Here is a 15293-nt window from a genome sequence, read left to right as displayed (position 1 = left end):
TTTATTGTATGACATGTTTTTATGTGAAGCACTTTGAGTCTGCCTCGTGTATGAAATGTGCTATATAAATAAAGTTACCTTGCCTTGCCTTGCCTTCTAAATGTAAATACCAACTTTCTAAACTTCGATTGTTCTTTTCAAATAGATGGTGCCAAACTTGTTCACAATATTCAGAAACACATTAAAAGCCTGGCCTAAGACTATGGTCGTTTATATTAATAGCAGTAATTAGATTGGGTTTAGATGACCAGTAAATTAATCAAGAGCTAAATCAACAATCTATCTTATCCTAATTCACGGTGCGGATTTCATTTATTTGGCCTCAGTCAAGTATTCGCTAATCACTGGAATTTAGGATGAGGGGGGATCTTATAGAAACGTACACAATTATAAAAGGACTGGACAAGCTAGATGCAGGAAAAATGTTCCCAATGATGGGAGAGTCCAGAACCAGGGGCCACAATCTAAGAATAAAGGGGAGGCCATTTGAAACTGAGATGAGAAGATACTTCTTCTGTAGTTAGGAGGGAGAGATAGAGCAACCATGATTGAATGGTGGAGATGGGCCGAATGGCCTAATTCTGCTCATGGAACCTATGAACTTCATATTTGCAGACATATTTCTGCCCATTGCCCACAGCTGGAATTAGCTGTCAATAGTTAGAGACACATTTTTAAGACATTTGATGCCAATTTAACGAAACATTGGGAAACGGAATGTTAAAAGTTAATCAGAATTCTTAGCAACTGGTCTTCCTTTGTAAGAGGTGCTGAGGCCTAGGATTCGCCACCTGTGTGGGTGATTCATTGAAATTCTGGTGACCTGGACGGCAAATTGACTCCGTAATGGATTTAATGCATGGATGGGAAGCAGAGAATGTGCGTATTTAGAAATGAAATCATCTGAAAGTCAATCAGGGTCCTTTTTCTTACTGTGTTGACGTGAGACGTGAATTTTTGAAAAAACTAACCCTTATCTGTATATAGTGATCACTGAGCACTCATGCCTCCCCGAGGAGAAGATGTAACAAATTGAAATGTTTACGCCTTTTAAATGGTACTTTGCATAATATTTCACTAATTTCAGTAAATATTATGACGGAATGACTAGAATTTCATAATCTTTTTGATTCCACTCAAGGCATATACCCGATACAGCGTAACTGTGAGAGATTGGTGCATATCCAAGCATATCGTTTAATGCTACTCATGATTAAATAGTAAGCGCCTAGCCACTCAGAGCAACATATACTGATTTCCCGTCCGAGTTTTGTTTAAGAAGGAACTGCAGATGCTGGAGAAATCGAAGGTAGACAAAAATGCTGGAGAAACTCTGCGGGTGAGGCAGCATCTATGGGGCGAAGGAAATAGGTGACGTTTCAGGTCGAGACATTTCAAGTTCAAGTTCAAGTTCAAGTGAGTTTATTGTCATGTGTCCCTGATAGGACAATGAAATTCTTGCTTTGCTTCAGCACACGGAACATAGTAGGCATTTACTACAAAACAGATCAGTGTGTCCATATACCATTGTATAAATATATACACACATGAATAAATAAACTGATAAAGTGCAAATAACAGATAATGGGCTATTAATGATCAGAGTTTTGTCCGAGCCAGGTTTAATAGCCTGATGGCTGTGGGGAAGTAGCTATTCCTGAACCTGGTTGTTGCAGTCTTCAGGCTCCTGTACTGTCTACCTGAAGGTAGCAGGGCGATGAGTGTGTGGCCAGGATGGTGTGTGGGTCTTTGATGATACTGCCAGCCTTTTTGAGGCAGCGACTGCGATAAATCCCCTTGATGGAAGGAAGGTCAGAGCCGATGATGGACTGGGCAGTGTTTACTACTTTTTGTAGTCTTTTCCTCTCCAGGGCGCTCAAGTTGCCGAACCAAGCCACGATGCAACCGGTCAACATGCTCTCTACTGTGCACCTGTAGAAGTTAGAGAGAGTCCTCCTTGACAAACCGACTCTCCGTAATCTCCTCAGGAAGTAGGGGCGCTGATGTGCTTTCTTGATAATTGCATTAGTGTTCTGGGACCAGGAAAGATCTTCAGAGATGTGCACGCCCAGGAATTTGAAGCTCTTGACCCTTTCAACCTTCGTGCAAGGTAGAGCCACCAAAATCCGATCAAGGATAGTCTGAGGGTCACCAATGAGGTAGATAGTCCTGAAGTACTAACTAGGGCCTGTTTGCACACTCTATGATAAAACATAACCAGTTTAGGGTGCAGAGCAAATGTTTTCTCGTTGCTTCCAGTATCCGTTTCACTCACAAGATTTTGGAAAACGTTACATAAATGTAATCACATGCTGGAACCTTGAGAAATATTCTCTGTCCTTGGTGACAAACAGTCCTCAAAGAAAATTATTGTGCAGCGACAGATTTTGTCTTCCTTTAATTACTTTTATCGATCGCTGCTCAGAGTTCTTTTATGTGAAGTCTCTTGAAAATGTCGGGCCATTTTGATTCACATGTCAGTCAAAGGAACTCGTATTATTTATGTGACTGATCAATCTAGACAGTGCAGGCACAAAGTGCTGGAGTAACTCAGCGGGACAGGCAGCATCTCTGGAGAGAAGGGTTGGCTGACGTTTCGGGTCCAGACCCTTCTTCAGACAGTATCCCGTGCATACCGACATAGTGCAGTGTGTTTGTGGAATTGTGGTGAGTCTTTATTTAAAGAGGATGATATTGATCCTTGACCCAGACATTGTTGCCATAGAGGGAGTACAGAGAAGGTCCACCAGACTGATTCCTGGGATGGCAGGACTTTCATATGAAGAAAGACTGGAAAGACTCGGCTTGTACTCGCTAGAATTTAGACGACTGAGGGGGGGGTCGTATAGAAACTTACAAAATTCTTAAGGGGTTGGACAGGCTAGATGCAGGAAGATTGTTCCCAATGTTGGGGAAGTCAAGAACAAGGGGGTCACCGTTTAAGGATAAGGGGGAAATCATTTAGCACCGAGATGAGGAAAACATTTTTCACACAGAGAGTGGTGAATCTCTGGAATTCTCTGCCACAGAAGGTAGTTGAGGCCACAGTTCATTGGCTATATTTAAGAGGGAGTTAGATGTGGCCCTTGTGGCTAAAGGGACCAGGAGGTATGGAGAGAAAGCAGGTACAGGATACTGAGTTGGATGATCAGCCATGATCATATTCAATGGCGGTGCAGGCTCGAAGGGCCGAATGGCCTACTCCTGCACCTATTTTCTATGTTTCCATGTTTCATTTACTAAGTGAAAGAGTTGCTTGTTTACCTCATCAGGCTGTCTGTCACACAATTACTTAGTCATCGAGAGTTATGGAGTCATATATTTAGTGCGGCACGGTGGCGCAGGGGTAGAGTTGCTGCTTTACAGCGCCAGAGACCCGGGTTCGATCCTGACTACGGGTGCTGTCTCTACGGAGTTTGTACGTTCTCCCCGTGAAAACCATGTGGGTTTTCTGAGTGCTCTGGTTTCCTCCCACACTCCAAAGAGGTACAGGTTTGTAGGTTAATTGGCCGGTAAAAATTGTAAATTATCCCTAGTGTGTAGGATAGTCTTAGTGCATGGGGTGATCGCTGTTCTGTACGGACTCAGTGGATCAAACGATCTATTTCCGCGCTGTATCTCTAAAGAAATATAAAAATTGTACTGGAAAAATTTGTATAGTCTCCGAAAATGTCGGATGAATTTTGTTTGTTTGAATGGTTCAGGAATTGTATATATTTATCAATTGAATAAAGTCTATTTTGAAATTTAAAAAAAAAAAAAAAAATCTCTAAAGAAATACAAAATGGAAACAGGCCCTTCAGCCCAACTCTTCCTTGCCGACCAAGATGCCCAATCTAGGCCAATGACAATTTAAAAAATAATAATTTTGCTGATATCAGCAGAATGGGAGAGTCAGTCAAAACTGCAAAAAGGTACTATGATTGAGATGACAGACACGGAATGCTGGAGTAACTCAGTGGGTGAGGCAGCATCTCCGGAGAGAAGGAATGGACAACGTTTCAGGTCAAGACCTTTCTTCAGTCTGATGTCAAAGGAGGGTGCTGGACAAAGATAGAACGTAGGCGGAGACAGTAAAGGGGCTGTCCCACTGCGGCGACCTAATCCGCGAGATTTGACGAGTTTGCCCTCGACTCATATTCGCAGCATGGTCGACACGAGGTCCTAGGAGGTCTTCGTAACTCTCCTTCATGCTCGAGAGTAGTCCCCGCGTACTCGAGGCCTCAGCTCGGTTGCGCCGTTTTTTTCAACATGTTGAAAAATGCCCGCGAGTAAAAAAAGGTCGCCATGGAAAAAATTGCTACTTTTTTTACTCGTAGGTTTAGTCGAAGTTGGTCGTAGTAGGTCGGCATGTTAGCCGTAGGTAATCGAGGGTAGTCGAAGGTAGTCGTAGATAGTCTTCATTATAGTCAAATGGAGGTCGAAGGAGATCGAAGGAGGTCGGCCTCACTCTCCACTGTTCGGTGTCCAATTTTCCCGAAGCTAGTCGAAGCTGATCTTCAACATAGTCAAAGGAGCCTCAAAAAGGCTGGCAGTATTATCAAAGACCCACACCATCCTGGCCACACACTCATCTCCCTGCTACCTTCAGGTAGAAGGTACAGGAGCCTGAAGACTGCAACAACCAGGTTCAGGAATAGCTACTTCCCCACAGCCATCAGGCTATTAAACCTGGCTCGGACAAAACTCTGATTATTAAGAACCCATTTTCTGTTATGTGCACTTTATCAGTTTATTTATTCATGTGTGTATATATTTATATAATAATAATAATAATAATAATAAGTTTTATTTATGGGCGTCTTTCAAGAGTCTCAAGGACACCTTACAAAAATTTAGCAGGTAGAGGAAAAACATGTAAGGGGAACATGTACGGACACACTGATCTGTTTTGTAGTCAATGCCTACTATGTTCTGTGTGCTGAAGCAAAGCAAGAATTTCATTGTCCTATACAGGGGCACATGACAATAAACTCACTTGAACTTGAACTTGAACTTGAGGAGGTCGAAGGAGGCTTCAACATGGCATTTTTTCAAACTCTCCTAAACTCTTCTAAACCTGAATTTTAGGTCGCCGCAGTGGGACAGCCCCTTAAGACTAGTGGGAGAACTGGGAAGGGAGAGGGATGGAGAGAGAAAGCAAGGGCCATCTGAAGTTAGGGAAGTCAATGTTCATACCGCTGGTTGGTGTATGATAGAAGAATGCAGATATGATTAATAAAATAATTTAATATTGAAGGTGAAACTTATCGGTAATTAAGGTCGTCACTTATTTCTTAATGTTAGAAATTATATGACATCACAGAGCCATACAGCATGGAAACAGGCCCTTAGGCCCAACTTGCCCAAACTGACCAAAACGCCCCATCTACCTGTCCAGGTATCTATCCAAGTGTCTTGTAAATGTTGTGATAGCTCCTGCCCCAACTACCTCCTCTGCAGCTCGTTCCATATACCCACCGCCCTCCAATTGAAATAAAATCTTTAGGGTTAGGTTTAGGTTTATTACAGTCATGTGGTAAATGAAATGAACGTGTGATAAATGCAAAGAATCTCGAGCAAAATGTCCATCTGACATGTTTTTGCTTTGATTTGATGATGAAAATATGACCAGAATGCAAACATTCACTGCCCTTCCCTCAATGTCACCAGCTGGCAAGCTGCTGCTTATTGACATCTCGGGCCAAGTTTAGTTTAAATTAGAGATAATGCGCGGAAAAAGGTCCTTGGGGCCCACCGAGTCCGCGCCGGCCAGCGATCCCCGCACATTAACACCATCCAACTCGCACTAGGGATAGTTTACAATTCACAGAAGCCAATTAACCTACAAACAATAGACAATGGACAATAGGTGCGGGGGTGGGCCATTCGGCCCTTCGAGCCAGCACCGCCATTCAATGTGATCGTTGACCTGTACATCTTTGGAGTGTGGGAGGAGGTCGAAGGTCCCGGAGAAAACCCGCGCAGGTCACGGGGAGAACGTACAAACTCTGTGCAGACAGCACCCGTAGTCGGGATTGAACCTGCGTCTCTGCAGCAGTGAGGAGGCAACTTTATCTCTGCGCCACCGTGCTGCTGGGGTGGGGAGGGGATGGAGAATGCTGACTGTTTGTAGCGGGAGGGAACAGCAACTCATATTCCACTTGGGTAGCTTACAAGCCTTCAAGATGACCATTGACCATATAACCATATAACCATATAACAATTACAGCACGGAAACAGGCCATCTCGGCCCTACAAGTCCATGCCGAACAAATTTTTTTTCCCCTTAGTCCCACCTGCCTGCACTCATACCATAACCCTCCATTCCCTTCTCATGCATATGCCTATCCAATTTATTTTTAAATGATACCAATGAACCTGCCTCCACCACTTCCACTGGGAGCTCATTCCACACCGCCACCACTCTCTGAGTAAAGAAGTTCCCCCTCATATTACCCCTAAACTTCTGTCCCTTAATTCTGAAGTCATGTCCTCTTGTTTGAATCTTCCCTATTCTCAAAGGGAAACTTGTCCAATTTTAGGCAACCTCTAACAACCCCCCTCCCTTCCCTACCCTTTCAGCCCTCACCCCCCCCCCCCCCTTTTGTTCTCCCCACTCACCCTGTGCCACACCTGGACTTACACCTATTTCTCCCATCCCCCTCCCACCCCCACCAACATCCCTTCCTCCAGCTTCACAATTCACAAACTCGTCAATCCTTTTGTCTCGCACCTTCTGCGACTTCACCTCTGGCCTTTGTCCAACCACCTGCCTATCAAACCTCCCCCTCACCTGCATTCCTTCAACACTTGGCTTCAGTCGACGTGGATCAATAGTGAGATCAATTAAAAGTATGAAATCATTTCTAACAAAATTAGCATGGAAGGTCGATGACCCTTCACCATGAAACAATTGAGATGAAATATCAGTGCCAGTAATCTTTCCTCTGCTCATCTCTCCGCCACTGCTATCTGACCTTGGGAATCTTGAGCAGTTTCTCTTTTTATTTCACCTGCAATTTTTTGCTTTTCAAAGAAATCATTCTTAAAGTTTCGGAAGGAACTGCAGATGCTGGAAGTAACTGCAGATGCTGGGTTAAGTGGGGGGGCTACCATCGACTCCACAGTGAAAAAGGCACAACAGAGGATGTACTTCCTACGGCAGCTGAGGAAGCACAATCTGCCACAGGCAATGATGGTCCAATTCTACACGGCCATCGTAGAGTCTGTCCTCACCTTCTCCATCATGGTCTGGTTTGACACTTGGAGGCTGCAGCGAATCGTCCAGCCAGCAGAGAAGGTTATTGACTGCAACACTCCCTCCATTGACGAACTGTACACTGCAAGGGCCAGGAAGCGAGCGGGCAAGATCATCTCTGACCCCTCTCACCCTGGCCACAAACTCTTTGAATCACTTCCCTCTGGAAGGCGACTCCGGACTGTCAAAGCTGCCACAGCCAGACATAAAAACAATTTTTATCCACGAGTAGTTGCTCTACTCAACAGCCAAATAACTGTGGCCTCCCTTTGATCTGGTATTTTGTTGGTTCATATGTTTGATCAATGGTGTTTTATCATTAATGTTTTATTATTATTAATGTTTAGTGTTTTCTGAGTCATTCGTAACTGTCACTGCGTGTCATGTTGTTACTTGTGGGCGGAGCACCAAGGCAAATTCCTTGTATGTGAATACTTGTGATGGTGACGAGTCAGAGTATAGAAGTGAGATCGACCGATTGACCAAATGGTGCCAGCACAACAACCTGGCTCTCAACACCAGCAAAACCAAGGAACTGATTGTGGACTTTGGAAGAGGTAGGATAGGGACCCACAATCCCGTTTATATCAACTGGACGATGGTGGAAAGGGTCAAGAACTTCAAATTCCTGGGTGTGCATATTTCCGAAGATCTCTCCTGGTCCCAGCACACTGATGCAATTATAAAGAAAGCACATCAGCGCCTCTACTTCCTGAGAAGACTACGGAGAGTCGGTTTGTCAAGGAGGACTCTCTCGAACTTCTACAGTAGAGAGCATGCTGACCGGTTGCATCGTGGCTTGGTTCGGCAACCTGAGCATCCAGGAGCGGAAAAGAATGCAGAAAGTTGTGACCACTGCCCAGTCCATTATCGGCTCTGACCTCCCCACCATCGAGGGGATCTATCGCAGTCGCTGCCTCAAAAAAGCTTCCAACATCATCAAGGACCCACACCATCCTGGCCACACACTCATCTCTCCGCTGCCATCAGGTAGAAGGTACAGGAGCCTGAAATCTGCAACATCCAGGTTCAGGAACAGCATTCTTCCCCACAGCCATCAGGCTATTAAACACAACAAACTAAACTATAACAGCGTATTGTACTTTATCTGTTTATTTATGTGTAATATATATGGTCTATGCTATATAGACACACTGAACTGTTCTGTATTTATGCCTACAATACTCCGTTGTGCTGCAGCAAGCAAGAATTTCATTATCCTATCTGGGCCACATGACATTAAACTCTCTTGACTTGATTAGGTGATGATACGGGTCGAGACCATTCTTCAGACTGAGTGTCAGGGGAAGGGGAAACGAGAGATGTTTAGAAGGATGAGTTTAGAAGGATGAGGGGGCATCTTATAGAAACATATAAAATTATAAAAGGACTGGACAAGTTAAATGCAGGAAAAATATTCCCAATGTGGGGCGAGTCCAGAACCAGGGGCCACAGTCTTAGAATAAAGGGGAGGTCATTTAAGACTGAGGTGAGAAAACACTTTTTCACCCAGAGAGTTATGAATTTATGGAATTCCCTGCCACAGAGGGCAGTGGAGGCCAAGTCACTGGATGTATTTAAGAGAGAGTTAGATAGAGCTCTAGGGGCTAGTGGAGTCAAGGGATATGGGGAGAGGGCAGGCATGGGTTATTGATAAGGGACGATCAGCCATGATCACAATGAATGGCGGTGCTGGCTCGAAGGGCTGAATGGCCTCCTCCTGCACCTATTTTCTATGTTTCTATGTAGACGGTGATATAGAGAGAGATATGAATGAAAGATATGCAAAAAAGTAACGATGATCAAAGAAAAGGCCCATGGTTGACTGAGGACTAGGTGAAAATGAGTTACAGAACAGTGCAACTAGTACGATGACCAGGGTGATACAGAGAGAGAAGTGTTGCAAGGGTTAATTGAAGTTTGAGAAGTCAATATTCATACCACTGGGGTGTAAGCTGCCCAAGTGAAATATGAGGTGCTGTTCCTCCAATTTGCACTGGGCCTCACCCTGACAGTGGAGGAGGCCCAGGACAGAAGGGTCAGTGTGGGAATGGGAAGGAGAGTTGAAGTGTTTGGCAACCGGGAGATCAGGTTGGCCAAGGCGGATTGAGCACTAATGTTTATACTACTGCATCTTTAGCATATGAATTTAGCATTACACTCTCTCTAATTGTTCGCCCCGAGATTGGGGCCTGTAGTGGCGACTACGGAGGGTCAGGGGCCCGAACACATCAGGGAGGCAGTACAGGAGCCTCAGGTCACGTACTAGTAGGATGAGGAACAGCTTCTACAATTATACCATCACATTGCTGAACTCGGAGTCCCGCCGATAGATTTCTCCGGTCCCTCCGTCCCCATTGTTTAATTATTCTGCATTTTTTGATTATTCTGTATCTTCTCTCTTCCTTTTTTTAAAATTTTTTTTTAATTTCTTTATGCACAACTACTACGGACTGACGCAAAACTGCATTTCGTTGTACTCATACTTGTATTTGTGCCATGACATTAAAGTTGAATTGAATTGAATTGAGGAGGAGGAATGGCTGAACTGTATTGCCTTCCATCACAGTGAAGGATGATGTGGTGGATGTCTGTGTTGAATTGTGTTGTGTATTGTGCCCTTATTTAATTAGATTTCACTGCACCTTATGGTGCATGGTCAAGATGGGGAGACATACATCCAACCCCCTCACCCTGAACACAGGATCCCCCCAGGGTTGTGTCCTCAGCCCCCCTACTGTACTCACTGTACACACATGACTGTGTGGCCAGGTTCAGCTCCAACTCCATCATCAAGTTTGCTGATGACACTGTGGTGGTGGGCCTGATCTCCGATAACGATGAGAAGGCCTACCGGGAGGAGGTGGCTGATCTGGCACTCTGGTGTCAGGACAACAGCCTCCTCTTGAATGTCACAAAATCTAAGCGGCTGATTGTGGACTTTAGAAGGGCTCAACATCCGAGGACGTACACACCACTGGAGATAAATAGGACCACTGTGGACAGGGTGAACTGCTTTAATTACCTGGGAGTCCACATCACAGAGGATCTGACATGGACATCACACACTGCCGCACTGGTGAGTAAGGCAAGGCAGCGCCTTTACCACCTCAGGCAGCTGAGGAAATTCAGAGTCTCTCTGAGGATCTTGTCCGGCAACATCACAAACCGGTTTGGGAACAGCTCTGCCCAGGACAGGAAAGGCTTTGCAGAGAGTAGTGCGTTTGGCCGAACGCACTATGGGAACTACACTTGCCCCCCTGCAGGACCTACACACCAGGAGGTACAGATCCAGAGCCAGCAACATTATGGGGGACCCCTACCACCCCAGCAACGGACTGTTCCAGCTGCTACGGTCAGGTAAACGCCTCTCATGCTGTGAGAACAGAGAGGATGAGTAGGAGTTTCTTCCCACAGGCCGTCGGGACTGTAAACTCTTATCTCACCAGCGACTAATTTACTAATTTACTGGTGTGTACTGTCTTTTATAAAAATTTAGTTTCTAAATTATTTTAATGTAAATACTGATTATGTTCTATTCTGTTCTGTAGTTACATAGGAACATAGACATAGAAAATAGGTGCAGTAGTAGGCCATTCGGCCCCTCGAGCCTGCACCGCCATTCAATATGATCATGGCTGATCATCCAACTCAGTATCCTGTACCTGCCTTCTCTCCATACCCCCTGATCCCTTTAGCCACAAGGGCCACATCTAACTCCCTCTTAAATATAGCCAATGAACTGGCCTCAACTTCCTTCTGTGGCAGCGAATTCCAGAGATTCACCACTCTCTGTGTGAAAAATGTTTTTCTCATCTCGGTCCTAAAAGATTTCCTCCTTATCCTTAATCTGTGACCCCTTGTTCTGGACTTCCCCAACATCGGGAACAATCTTCCTGCATCTAGCCTGTCCAACCCCTTAAGAATTTTGTAAGTTTCTATAAGATCCCCCCTCAATCTTCTAAATTCTAGCGAGAACCAGCCGAGTCTGTCCAGTCTTTCTTCATATGAAAGTCCTGACATCCCAGGAATCAGTCTGGTGAACCTTCTCTGTACTCCCTCTATGGCAAGAATGTCTTTCCTCAGATTAGGAGACCAAAACTGTATGCAAATAGTCTTTGCACAATCCACAGGCATTGCAACTTTCATTTCACTGCACATCTAGTATGTGAATGTGACAAATAAAGTTGACTTGACTTGATGTGACAAATAAATTTGAACTTGAACTTGAACTTGAACCTAATTTACTGGGAAAGATTCTTTGCACAAACAATGTTACAACACATTTTCCGCAGATATCTTGGATTTGCTGCCAGATAAGGTGAGTGAAACAGATCGAGGTAAGAGGTATATTGAGACAGGTACTTGACTAAGCCAGAGATTTGAGGGTTAGCTTTATGTTAATTACTGACATGTGCACCGCGGTACAGTGGAAACATTGTGCTGCATGATATCCAAATAGATCAGATATAAATACAACCATAAATATGATTAATATACATAAATACAATCGTGTCAAATTGGAGTACAACAGGCAGAGCAAAGGGGAAGATACAGAGTGTAGAACATAGTTCTCAGCATTGTAGCGCATCAGTTCCATAGACAAAGTAATATGTCTACACTGGGATAGAGGTGAATCGGACAGTACCCTAGCTTATCGAAGGGCCGTTCAGAAGCCTAATAACAGAGGGGAAGAATCTGTTCCTGAGTGTGGTGGTGCGCGCTTTCAAACCTCTGTGCTTTCTGCCGTATGCGAGCAGGGAGAAGAAGGAATGACCTGGGTGGGACGAGTCTTTGATTACGTTGGCTGTTTCTCCGAGGCAGTGTGACGCGTTAATGGAGCCAATGGTGGGGCGTCTGGTCTGTGCGATGGACTGGGTTACACCTACTGTATAAATCTCTGCAACGCCTTGCGGTCTCGGGCAGAGCTGATCCCAAACTAAGCTGTAAGGATGGATGCGGTGTTCAAGAAGGAACTGCAGATGCTGGAAGATCGAAGGTACACAAAAATTGCTGGAGAAACTCAGCGGGTGCAGCAGCATCTATGGAGCGAAGGAAATAGGCGACGTTTCGGGCCGAAACCCTTCTTGGATGTGGTGTCTGTTTCTGAGTGTACAACTCTGTGACCCTGAGTTTTAGTTTTAATTTTAGTCTCAGAGATACAGCGTGGAAACAGGCCCTTCGGCCCACCGAATCTGCAATGACCAGCGATCCCCGTACACTAACACCACCCCACACACAAGTGTCAAGAGTCAAGAGTGTTTTATTGTCATGTGTCCCAGATAGAACAATGAAATTCTTGCTTGCTGCAGCAGAACAGAGTATGTAATCATGATAAATAATATAACAACAACTTACTAAAAAAGAACAAACGATAGCAGTTAAATAACAATAATAATAAACAATAGACAATAGACAACAGGTGCAGGAGTAGGCCATTGTGCCCTTCGAGCCAGCACCGCCATTCAATGTGATCATGGCTGATCATCCCCAATTAGTACCTCGTTCCTGCCTTCTCCCCATATCCACTGACTCTGCTATTTTTAAGAGCCCTATCTAGCACTCTCTTGAAAGTATCCAGAGAACCGGCCTCCACCGCCCCCTGAGGCAGAGAATTCCACAGACTCACAACTCTCTGTGAGAAAAAGTGTTTCCTTGAGTACAGGAAATAATAATAGTCTATTGTGGTTCATGGCTTATGAGGTTGTCGTGTTTAATATCCTGATGGCTGCAGGGAAGAAGCTGTTCCTGAACCTGGACGTTACAGTTTCCAGGCTCCTGTACCTTCTTCCCGATGGCAGTGGTGAGATGAGTGTGTGGCCAGGATGGTGTGGGTCTATGACGATGTTGGATGCCTTTTTGAGGCAGCGACTGCGATAGATCCCCTCGATGGTGGGGAGGGGGGCTCAGAGCCGGTGATGGACTGGGCAGTGGTCACAACTTTTTGTTGTAATCCTGGACGTTCAATTGAAGCCAATTAACCTACAAACCTGTACGCCTTTGGAGCGTGGGAGGAAACCGGGGAAAAATCCACGCAGGTCACGGGCAGAACGTACAAACGCTGTACAGACAGCACCCGCAGTCAGGATCGAACCCGGGTCTCCGGCGCTGTGAGGCAGCAGCTACCCCCACTCTGTCACTCTGCAGGCTCTCCTCTTCATAATCTGTGGCTATTGATAAACTCCAAGTGGGCGCCACTCGGAGTTAACTGCAGCTGTGGTAACAGCGTCCAAGAACAGCGCGCCCGCATCCAGCGGGCAGCTGTCAATTTAAACGAGCAGAACAATTGCAGTGGCAGGCTCCTCCATCGTTTAAAACAAATTGGTGCCTCGTTTCCTTTCTTCCCTTCAAACTATAATTATTGTCAGAAGCATTTGGAATGAAATTAAAATAAATAATTCTGAACCAGCTTTAAACGGAACAAATTGAAAGATGTTTTCTTTCCAACTGAACAGAAATAGTCAGATGTAATTTCAAAGTGCGTTTTAATCTAGATGTCAGCAAGACTGAACATTAGAGTGATTGAACTGGGATGGCATCCAAGGAATTTTGTAAAATAAACCATTTTTCTTTGGCGAGAAAAGTGGAAAGGCTATTTGGAACTTTCACTTGAGCGCAGAGCGACTCGCTTTCTTTTCAGAGTTTGTTGGTGTTTTGGTGTCTCATCGCCACCACTTTATAACTGATGAGGCTGTCGCATCCATTGGAGTCATCTGAGTCTTCCCGTCTCTCAATGGCGTTGAGATGAAAGGAACATGAGGCACCGGAATTGAGAGATGTTGAAATCTTCTTCAGACTGAATGGAGTAACTCAGCGGGACGGGCAGCATCTCTGAAGAGAAGGAATGGGTGACTTTTCGGGTCGAGAGCCTTCTTCAGACTGAGTCAAGGGAGAGGGAGATACAGAGATAAGGAAGGGTAAGGTGTGAAAATGAGACAAAGGGGATAGAGATCAAGGAAAATCAATCAATCAATCAATCAATCAATCAATCAATCAATCAATCAATCAATCAATCAATCAATCAATCAATCAACCTTTATTGTCATCTTGCAAGCAACAGTTGTACAGTGCAAAATGAAAAGATGTTTCCCAGGGAATAGCGGAGCATCACACATGAAATTTAAAATGTTTCACACATAATAAATGTAGAATGGATCATTGTTAGCTGGGAGAAGGTGACATAGAAACATAGGAACATAGAAACTAGGTGCAGGAGTAGAGGCCATTCGGCCCTTCGAGCCTGCACCGCCATTCAATATGATCATGGCTGATCATCCAACTCAGTATCCTGTGCCTGCCTTCTCTCCATACCCCCTGATCCCTTTAGCCACAAGGGCCACATCTAACTCCCTCTTAAATATAGCCAATGAACTGGCCTCAACTACCTTCTGTGGCAGAGAATTCCACAGATTCACCACTCTGCATGAAAAATGTTTTCCTCATCTCGGTCCTAAACGATTTCCCCCTTATCCTTAAACTGTGACCCCTGGTTCTGGACTTCCCCAACATCGGGAACAATCTTCCTGCATCTAGCCTGTCCAACCCCTTAAGAATTTTGTAAGTTTCTATAAGATCCCCCCTCAATCTTCTAAATTCTAGCGATGAATGCCCAAATTTAGAGATGAATGCACAAGTCGAGGCCAGTTCATTGGCTATATTTAAGAGGGAGTTAGATGTGGCCCTTGTGGCTAAGGGGATCAGAGGTTATGGAGAGAAGGCAGGTACGGGATACTGAGTTGGATGATCAGCCATGATCATATTGAATGGCGGTGCAGGCTCGAAGGGCCGAACGGCCTACTCCTGCACCTAATTTCTATGTTTCTATGTTTCTAAAGGTCAAGGACAAATGTGTGATGGTACTCTCGGGGTTAGCTGTAATTAGCATGACCAGGAATGCCTTCCATCAGCCGGAAGCAAGCACCATGCCTAAATAACAGGGAGAAAATTGAGTTAGAATGCGCACACACATTACTTGCTAGCTGCCATGATTGCATTCAGCTCAAGCTCAGACATCACTAACTTCAATCATTTCCCTATTTCTCCGCGTGAGGAT

Source organism: Leucoraja erinacea, chromosome 11 (genome assembly GCF_028641065.1).
Source record: "Leucoraja erinacea ecotype New England chromosome 11, Leri_hhj_1, whole genome shotgun sequence".
Taxonomy (NCBI): Eukaryota; Metazoa; Chordata; class Chondrichthyes; order Rajiformes; family Rajidae; genus Leucoraja; species Leucoraja erinaceus.
This window is presented reverse-complemented; position numbering follows the sequence as displayed.